Below are 9,204 nucleotides of genomic sequence, written 5' to 3'. Positions count from 1 at the left end.
TTTGGTACATCTCTCAGATGATTTGGAATGAGTGGAGGGGGAAAAGTCTAATTCTGTGTATTTTCTCTGATATTTTAACCCAACAGAAAACCAGTGGCATAATCAGAAATTTGTAAGAATAGAAAATCTTTAGGGGAAGTGTATTTGGGAATCTGTACCGTATTTTGCTGAGTTCCAGAGCTTTTAAAAATTGCTGTTACTTTCAGTCAGAAAACAAGGGGAAACCAGTAATTTTTCCCCCATGAAGTATTTGTTTCAAAGAAAATAATTTTGCTTAAATCCCAAATTCTAGTTTAGATAAACAAGTCCCACAGATTGCCCAATTTTATTTTAGATTTCAGATCATTTAAAAAATACTATATTAAATAATATAGAACAATTGAGCAAATAGCATGTGTAACCTCTCCCTGCAGCTCTTTCATGAGTAATGAAAGCATTAGGCTGAATAGATTGACGTAGGGTACAGAGCTGTGCCATTAGTAAGACTAAAATAAGTAATTCCACAAACAAATCTATTTTCTAATGGTATATTCTTTTGCCTTTTAAGTTTCCTAGTACCACACAAGATGGGCATTCTGTTTGATCTGAGCATTTCTGCTGTATCAAAGACAGGCTTCCATTTGTGGAAAAGAGGGTATTTTTTGCAATACCCCACACACACACACGCTGTTACAGTCTGATTAACTCTTGGTTTATTACTATTTCTTGTCCATATTGTTGGTCCCATTGCCTGACCCATTTTCAACAAATGGAGCTACTTTTTCGCGGCTGAGCAATTCGGCACAAGGTACTGCAGCCTGAATGCCATTTGGGTCAAGGCAGTAGGGGAGGGGGGTTAAAGCACTCCCTACTCGGCGGGCCAAGCTCGATGACATGATTACACTTCAGGAATGACTCGCTCTACTTCAGCTGTAGGACAGATGTAACTTCTGGAAATAAATGTCTTCCTCTGTAGCCTATGTCAACTACAGCTATGTCGCATAATTTAAAACCTCATTCTTTAATAAGGTTCACAAGACCTTTTCAAGGTTCATTTGGAAGGTAAAAACAAGGATTGCTGTTAAAAATGTATAGGCCCATTGAGACGCAGGAGAACTAAATCTCCCTAACATTAGGCTATATTTCTGGGCATCCCATATGGAGTATTTGGCAGCACGGTCCCAGGGAAACCCGGGGTTTCAATGACTCCAGATTGAACAACAGGCCGTGGGCCAAATTAATCTGGCAAGCCTCCCGTAGTGCCCAGTTGATCTACTGCTCGCCTCAAGTTGCAAAGAACTCGATTGCAGGGGCGACATCCAAACTGGGATGAAAGAAGACCTGAAGACACAGCACGATGCGGTGGTGTGGGCAGCCGCTCCCCAGTGCCACTCAGGTTTGCCAGCCCTGCCTGAATAAGCCAGTTTACAAAATTGTCTTGGTTTTACGTTTGCTAATTACTATATTGTAGTGCCCTGCTGAAGTAGTGAAATGCATATTCCTTACAGGCCAAGGTTTTATTCTGTTATATTCCAGCTGGGAATTCCCTGTAAAATATTGATGTATTTTAACATAATTCTCATTCTAGCCAGTCCCTGAACCTTGACTTTATGTGTGGCAAAAAAGTTACTGGTGCTTCATACTACTTTCCTGAGCCATGCTTAGATAGACATAACAGTAAAGAGACTATGTCATTCCAGTTTGAAGAAATTAAAGTAGCTGGAAGTTGCTAAGAATTCAGGATATATATAAGCTATGTTTTGAGATACAGAAATAGTATTTATTACAGTGTAAAATAAAATCTAATACCTTTAGAATATGCCTAAGCAACATCTCTTCTTGTTTGTGGTTACATTATTTATTTACTGTGATAAATCATCAGCTATACTTTTGGGAATTTAGCCTGTCCTTCGCTACAGAAGACCTCTATCATGCACTGATTTGGTGTCTTATTTATATAAAGTGATTAAGAATAGCATGGATTCTTGCAAAAACAGCTTTGTGGGCCTCTGAACTGGTGAGATTTACTAGACTGTACAAACTAAGACTGATCTTAGAAAAAAACTCTCATTTAAAGGAAATGGTTGCATTAAAAGTAAAATTAAAATTTATATTAAAAGATTACTTCTAGTGATAAAATTATTTGGAGTATTTTTTTTCCCCAGGGGGCCTTGACTGTGACTGATGATGATGTGACCAACACATAAGGTTCTCTCCCTCCTTAAAAAATCATTGTAAAGCAAGGCAGAATTGTTTGCTGTGTAGAAGGAGACATCCAAGAGTGTCTTGGATATCCAAGATATCCAACCTGCTTTCACTGAAGCAAAGATGAGATCCAGTACATGGGTGCAACCACATATTCACACCATTCTTGTTGGTTCGTAGGTGTATTTTTTGTCCACTTTTATTCTAGGGGGTTTGGGAAGCCTTGAACATGAAGAGAAAAAAAAGCTTGGATGTGCTAAGAATGTGTGATATGATGATAAAAATGTGACAGATTAATTAAGATAAGCATAGAAGACTCATAATAATTAGAGGGTAGAGGCCAGGAAGAGGGTACTCACCATGGTAAGAATGCGTAATAATAGTTCTGAAAAAAAAATTTTTGTGATAAGAAAAAATGTGGTCCAGCATTGTATTTTGGCTTTTGGATCCAAGACACAAGGTAACACAAAAAACACTTTGATCTGGAAGAATGTATAGATTTGGGAGGTGAAGAGATTGTGTAGTACAAACACTGCAAAACAAAGAGCAAATATTCTGAAACAAGACAGGAATTCACTTTAAGACATATCAGGTCTTAGCATCATAGCAGTGGGGAAAGGCTATGACAGGTCACTAGTTTTCTTGATTAAATGTCAGTAAGAGTTGTACACACAGGATAAAACAAAATGAGGGGGAATTTAACAGGGAATCAAATACAGCAAACATGGAAATACTGACATTTTCGTCTAGGAAGATGGTAAAATTAAGGTCCCCATTGAAGACCTAAAGGTATCAGTTAGCTTTGGACCAGGGATGTAAAAAGGAATGAACATGTCTGTAAATGCAGTTCCCACAGTCACGACTCTTTCTCTCACAGCACTCAACAAGGTGTGGAAGAAACAGGTTGGAAGGTGTGACAGGCTTGTGACTGCTAAATCTATTTACTAAGGGTAAACACGAACACAAGGAAGCAGGGTTTTTACTGTGAGGGTGGCCAAACTCTGGAGCAGGCTGCCAGACAGGCTGTGGAGTCTCGATCCATGGCGATACTCAAAACCCCATGGTACAACCTGCTGTAGGCACCCTGCTTGAGCAGGAGCTTGGACAAGAGCATCTCAAGAGGTCCTTCCAACCCCAATGATTCTATGACATTATTCTACTTGTAAATTGTCTGGTACTCCACAGAATGACGGAGCTGACAGCAGGGAAAGCACACAGAAACATGTAGCAAATGAGCTTAATGGAGGAAAGGGGAAAAATGACCAAATGGAAAGAATAAGAAGACTTGTGAGTGCTCACTTTCTCAGGATACAAGAACATTAGATCCAAGAACAGCATTTTGGGGTGGTACAAAGTAATTTCTCTGCAAAAAAAAAGGGCAAACTACTCCAGATAAAATTCAGAAGAGTCCCAACAGGCAAAGGTCTATGAATTTAGCACGTGCAAATATAGCTGATTGTGGGTGGCAACAAGCTACCTCTGACAACCAAAGTAAGTATCAGTTCCTTTGCTGTAGGGTTTGTTGGTTTTCTTTTTTTTTTTTTTTTGTCAGGCGTCATCTGCAGAAGACAAGGTGCATCCCTAACTGAAAACATAAGACAGTGCATTTGGAGGTGTAATCACGTAAACGTCAGCATGTCTTTTATTTTTAGCTTCTTAGCTCCCACGATGTCTTGAAAAAGTTTGTAAATTATATATCCTCTATCCTTGTTACTGAGCTCTTAAAATCTGGTGATAGTAGCATTTGCATTTTTACTTCAGGCCATGCACTCTTCACAGCATAAGCAATTAATCACTTCACAAAATCACCCTTTTGGATTTACATAACTATTCTTTGCAAGTTCCTGAAGTGATCTTTCATACTCTTTTATCATACTCTTTACAAAGCTAATCTTTTTCTTCTTTGGGAAAATATCCACGGATGGGACAGAGCTGACATTCATTCTGTTCACATAGGTACCACGTAACTCCACAGTTTTTCTGTTGGATGAGGCTTTTCTGATGCAACTGCCACTTGTGTAGCTTGCACCTGCAGAAAAGGAATCCCTGCCGTATGCTGACACATTTAGATGGATGTGTCACAAAATGCATGGGTTTTGTAGTGCACCCTATTGTTCTAAACGCGAATATAAATGGGAAGCCAGTCCAAAATGCTAGCTATACTGGCAAGACACATAAATAGGCTCTGGGGGTGGAATTGGAAGGTGGCTTTGAAATAATTAAATAAATCTGATTTGATGTGAATGGATTTGGGTTTGGTTCAAACTCTGAAATGACTTATGCTTCAGATGTTCTGCAAACTGGATTACCCAGATTTAGGGTTATTTTTCTTTCAGGCATGTCAAATGCTAAATTAAAAAAAAAAATCTGTGGATTATTTTTTTTTTTTTGTGATACACCCTCAGGCTCAAAGAATGTGACAGAGCATATACTGTAAGTACAACTGGATGCCTGGTGGAGAATAAGCTCTAGAAGGAGTGAACACCAGGGATAGCTTGACAATACATGTTCTCTCCTGCAAAACAGCTTTATTTAGCAGAGCAGAAAAGACAAGCAGTACATTACACCCTTCAGGCTGACAATATCGTTCCGTGCTAGCCTCAAGAGCTAGCAAAAGTAAAACAAAGGACTCCAGTTTTCTCTCTGACACACAGCACTAGTGAGTGATGGGCACTGTCGACTTCTGTTCAGTCACACCTCCCTTGCATTTTGTTCTCCCCCTTTTGGTAGGAGATAGAGGGTGCAGAAGACACCTTTGCTTCATTATAGGGAGTCATTTTCTAGAAAAGAATCTTCTGTTGATCATTTTCAGAATGAATCTGAAACGAGTCAAAGCCTGCTCTGTATTGCCATGCGGTTTGCATGGCCAGCTCTCAGGTCCCAGCCAGCGCTGATGGCTTTGATCTGCTGCTGTCAAGAGTGGGAATTTGTGGATGATCCCTGGAAGCTTCTGAATGATTCTGTTTGGCAACTGGCTATTTCTAATACTGAAACTCTGATACTTTCCTGTGACTGAATCTGAAGTCATGATGGGCTGCTCATTGCCTGTCATCCCAGTGGAAAGGGGCAACTTGTCCTAGGCAGTAATAGAACAACCCACAGCAGCCAGGGCGGGAGGACGCCAGGGCAGCGCAAGTCCCTGTAACGGGCAATCTCTGACCTGAAGGGTGTGTGTAGGCTGCGGTACTTGATTTTAGGTCCCCAAATCTAAAAGTCATCATCATTATTCTCAGTGCTGCTCAAATTTGCCACTACTGCTGAATACAGAGTTCTTTGCCGCACCATCAGACGGAATGTAAATGTTTCTTTTAGAAAAGCACAACTTGGCAAAAAAAGTAGGAGCCAGACCAAGGCGCTCAGGCGGGTTCTGTGCCCAGGCCTTCCTCCCCCCGGCACAGCCGGGTGCATTTGGGAAGTGACCTCCTTATTCCCTGGCTTTCGGAACGCACACGACGCCGGGCACATGGCATTTTCCAGTTGTAACCTCCTCGTGGCTTCTGATCTTTCTTGGGACTCTAAAGGTGGTTTCGCTTCTTGGGAACGCTCTAATTACAAATTCAGCTCAAACGCAACAGCCAGGGTCACGCTGTTACGGGGACGAAGTGACTGCTGTGAACAGGAGGGTTAATGTCAGGCTGCACAGACAAAACCAGGTCAGACAGTGGTTTTTCTACCAGAGCCCGGGCCAGCCCCCCCAGCCTTCCCTCGGAAGCACCTTGGGGATTCCCCCCTCCCACCTACTCTGCCAACTTCGGGGTCCCCCCGCCCGCCCCCACCCCGCCCTGCCCCGCTCGCCCGGCGGGGCCGTGCGTTCCGCAGCCGGCGGGCAGGCAGCGGGCGGGCAGCCGCAAACGCACCGCTTGCGGTAACGTTCTCTCGTTGCCTTTCGTGCCGCCAGCACCCGAAGAAGTTTGGAGTGAGCGAGCAAACCCCCCTGCCCGCCGCGGGGTCCCAGGGAGCGCCTCGCCCCTTGCTGACGGGTCACCCCGTTCATGTCGCCGCTGTGCGCCCTCCCGCCGCCGTGCTGAGCCGACTCCAGCTGCCGGAGGCGCGCCGGGGGCGGCCCGCGCTGCCGCGCACCCGGCCCCGCCTGGGGCGGCCTCTGGGCCCGGCCGCGCCGGCCCCGGCCCCGGCCCCGGCCCCGCCCCGCCCCGCCGCGGGCGGCAGCGCCCGGAGCAGCCGCGGGGCCGGCAGGCGGAGGATCCCGCCCGGCCCGCGGGGGTGCGGAGCAGCGCGGGGGACCCGGCCGCTGCCATGGCCGCGCTGCCGCTGCCCGCCCGGGGGCGGCGGGGGGGGGGCGCTGCGCGCGTACGAGCCGGAGCCCGGGGAGCCGGAGCGCGTGAGTTCCGCCGCGCGCGGGGGTGGCGGGAACCGGCGGCTCGGCCTCCTCCTCGGGGCGGCGGGGAGCGCCGCGGGAACCGCCCGCAGCCGGCCGGAGGGCACGGCACGGCACGGCCTAGCGGGGCGGCTCCCGGCGCGCAGCCCCGCCGCGGCCTTACCGGGCTCGGCAGGTCCCGGGCCAGCCCTCCGCCTGGCGGGGAGCCCGCCGGCCCTGAGGCGGCCCCGGGGCGGGCAGGGGGCCCCGGGGCGGGGAGGGGGCCGTGAGGCGGCCGGTGCCCCCTGGCGACGGCGCGGCGGCAGTGCCGGCCCGCAGCGGGGCCGGGGCCGGGGCCGGGCCGGGGGGGGGCGGGGCCCGCGGGCCTCCCTGGCAGCGGGGCTGCGTGCGGGGCTGCGTGCGGGGCTGCGTGCGGGGCTGCGTGCGGGGCTGCGTGCGGGGCTGCGTGCGGGGCTGCGTGCGGGGCTGCGTGCGGGGCTGCGTGCGGGGCTGCGTGCGGGGCTGCGTGCGGGGCTGCGTGCGGGGCTGCGTGCGGGGCTGCCGGGGGCAGGGGCCTGCCCGCACACCCTCGTAATCTTGTGTGGGGTTTCCCTAAACAGCTTTTTTTTCCCCTTCTATTTTCTTTTTTTCCCTCTTCTTTTGTTTTCCTCTCCTTTCTTCCTCTTTCCTTTTTTTTCACTTTCCTTTTTTTCCCTCTTCCCCCCCCCCCCCCCTTTCTTTTTTTCTCCCCACTTCTTTTTTCTATTTTTTGGGCTGATACCCTCTTCCCCGGTGGCATCATTCATGCTATCTCTTTTCTGCTGTCCTGGCTCCAGGACGTGCCTCACAAGAGCAGTGTGTTTAGCATCCATAAGTTGGGCTTCTGGAATAGTTTTCCGTTTCAGCTAAGCTTGTGTGTGCTCTTCTCTGGCCAGATTTGTTCCAACAAGGTGTCTCTCATCCACCACCTTGTAAGCATCTTTCATCCTAGTAAGTGCCAAGCTGTTAACTTTGCAAAAGTTAATAAGGTGTCCAAGAAAAACTGATCCTGGTGTTCGCACTCTCCCCCACTGTTACTCGATTATCCTTGCTCGTGTGTGGCATGAGCAAAACCTTGCACAGTTAGGGGCGAACCTCATTTATCAGAGAAACACCGTTTGCAGAGAAGAGGAGGAACATCTCTTCAGTGAACTGTCTGACTGTGACCAACAAGGTTACATAGGAAAGGAATTTCTCCTGGTTTTGAGGTTGGACAGGCAAATAATAGCTATCTTCTGGTTTATGAGTTGCAGTTTGTCTGCTAACAAAGGTATTAATGAGCCAGTTGCCTGGAGACCAGATAAAATTCTTCTGAAACATCTATGATGGGGAGCAACTCAGAGTTGCTGTCACCACCTCTGTAGATAGCGGCGTACATGACTCCAGCTCTGTGCGGTAGTTTTGAAGAGAGACCTTCTCTTACTACAGTTCAGAACATTTTCTAGGCAGAGCAGCCCAGGTGACATCAGAGATAGGGTTGTTTTTTTTCTATAGCACCAGTTGTTACAGTCCAGATTACAACTGAGTCACCACAGCTTAATGCATTCGAGTGAACAATTGAGCTGCTGTAGTCATGCGCTCTGTCACAGACACGAGGTGAAACCCTACACGTAACCCTTCTGTCTGTTGAAGTGGTGCATACTTACCACATTGTGCTCTTCACCTCCTAGTACCTGCTCGCAGGTACAGGGACTTCTTAGCTAAATAATTGATGTCTGTTTTTGATTTTAGCTAACAGTGGGAGCCCAAACGGCAAGGCAGACAAGGTGCTTTACCTTGTAACTCATACAGCTGTCACACTGTACGGAGTTTTGCACATTTTAAGTCTGGTAGCAGAACATTTGTTGCTCTTCTCCTTGGGGTTCTGGCCTATTCGGGTTTAAGTCACTGCCAGTACTGGGGCTTGAAGTCAATACGAGCGCTGTAGGCAGCTTCTGCCGAGATGTTGCTGAATCATCTGCTCGGGGAAGGATGCTCAGAACTCGGCTCTACTTAATGAAGCAAGCAGGGCCAGTCTGATCCCTGGGTTTGGGGAGACAGCTATTTTGAACTCTTAATCACACTCTTTTTTGATGCTGCTATCACACAATGTCCTGTGCTAGTGGCCATTATAAGTGGGGAGGATTCCCTACAGTTTTTCCTGCTCTCCCTTAGCTCCTACTATATGTTTTATATATGCACATACAATTTCCTTTTGCCTTTTGCACCTTGATGTTGCCATTTGCATGTATTTCAGAAACTTGCTTTAGGGTGGAGCTCATTGATGTTGTGCTGGTTTTAAAGCATTTGCATTTAAAGGCCAGTAAAGAGTAACAGATTTTCAAGACTACTGCTATTCCCATGGTGTGTTGTGGTTCAGACTGGACTGCAAATAGTGTTTCCTAGAACAAGGACCTGCATGGACCTCGCGTTCCTCCTGCTTTCCCAAACTGAGCCACCTGCACTTCTTCCAGCAGGGAGCTGGCCCTAATAACGGGGAGCATCTACACGTGGTCATCATTGTCCTTTCCATAAAAGTATCCAGTGGAGCTCAGCTGAGTAAAGCTGGATGCATGGAGACCTGTTTTATACATGTGGAACAGCCATTTATGAAACACAAACAGAAGCTAGCCTGGCTTTTAAAAATGTGGGAAACAAAACAGAAATTGCTTGTGATTGACATATTA

The 9,204-nt window shown here is 47.4% G+C and overlaps 1 long non-coding RNA gene across 1 annotated transcript; it reads right to left on the bottom strand.

Annotated features, from left to right (window-relative positions):
• Positions 1-4,692: 4,692 nt before the first annotated feature.
• LOC121093715 lies at positions 4,693-6,217 on the bottom strand. Its single transcript, XR_005829635.1, has 2 exons — positions 6,042-6,217; positions 4,693-5,793 (listed from the first exon to the last, which is right to left on the bottom strand). It is a non-coding gene; the product is annotated as an uncharacterized LOC121093715 (long non-coding RNA).
• Between the last annotated feature and the right edge of the window lie 2,987 nt (positions 6,218-9,204).

This window comes from Falco naumanni, chromosome 9, assembly GCF_017639655.2.
Source record: "Falco naumanni isolate bFalNau1 chromosome 9, bFalNau1.pat, whole genome shotgun sequence".
In the NCBI taxonomy this organism is placed as follows: Eukaryota; Metazoa; Chordata; class Aves; order Falconiformes; family Falconidae; genus Falco; species Falco naumanni.
The sequence above is the reverse complement of the archived record's forward strand: the minus strand, read 5'-3'. Positions and strand labels throughout refer to the sequence as shown.